The sequence below is a fragment of the Pteropus vampyrus genome, unplaced genomic scaffold (genome assembly GCF_000151845.1).
Source record: "Pteropus vampyrus isolate Shadow unplaced genomic scaffold, Pvam_2.0 Scaffold19, whole genome shotgun sequence".
Classification (NCBI taxonomy): Eukaryota; Metazoa; Chordata; class Mammalia; order Chiroptera; family Pteropodidae; genus Pteropus; species Pteropus vampyrus.
Genome location: NW_011888800.1, coordinates 14,552,535 through 14,553,468, shown reverse-complemented (window position 1 = coordinate 14,553,468; position 934 = coordinate 14,552,535). Strand labels below are relative to the sequence as shown.

The following is a 934-nucleotide window of genomic DNA, read 5'->3' as shown; positions in this document are numbered from 1 at the left end:
TGGCTGACAGCCTCTATTCTAAGTGAGCCAGTGCCTCCAAGGAAATGCTCATCTGTCTGTCGGTCCCAAGCCTGGCCCCACGGGGCCTGTGTGCAGTAAGAAACCTGGGTCCCCACTAACCTTATCTTTCACTTTAGGAAACATCAGAAATTAACAAATCTCTAAGCAATTGGCTGATGTGCCCTACTTTTCAGCGTCACTTCGTTCAAACAAGGAATGGAAGGCTCAAGAGGCTTCATGTCTAGTTCCTTCGAAGAGCTTACAGGCTCTGCCTCCTCCATGAAGGCCACCTAATCAGCTCCACCTTGGAGACCATTTCTCTCTGCTCCTCTGATCTGCCTACACTTGCTCTACTTTAATTTCTTTTCATGAGTTAATTTCTTATTTCTGTAAATGGACTGTAAATTCCTTGAGGGGAAGTCTACGGCCATGCTACCCTGAACAAGCCCAATTCCATCTGATCTCGGAAGCTAAGCAAAGTCAGGACTGGTTAGTACTTAGATAGGAGACCATCTAGGAAGACCAGGTGCTGTAGGCATAAAAAATTTAAAAAATAAGGGATTGAGGGGAGAGATTCATGTGTCCCATGTCCTAAGGTGCTTATTAAGAATGTGAATGAATGAATGAATGAATGAATGAATGCATTAGGGGAATATCGGATAGCTGTACTAATTTAATCTTAATGTCTGTGGAAATCAAATATAAGTGACTATTCTGTGCTTTCTACCCAGCCAGCTCACCAGCTGAACCCCTAGTAGTGCCTTGAGCTTTACTCATGAATTTAATTAGCTCTGGCACTTGATTCTGGAAGAAATGTAGAACAGCGATGAACACAAGCAGGAGAGATCTGGGCTGTCACTAGCCTGACATATGGTGTCATGTATCACCCACTGGCTTCCATTTAAGGCTGGACTAAGTCCTAGGTTACTTTACT

General features: G+C 43.9%; 1 pseudogene; it reads left to right on the top strand.

The window, feature by feature from the left end:
* Nucleotides 1-419: 419 nt before the first annotated feature.
* Nucleotides 420-538, top strand: LOC111736387 (annotated as a pseudogene).
* The last annotated feature ends 396 nt before the right edge of the window (nucleotides 539-934 follow it).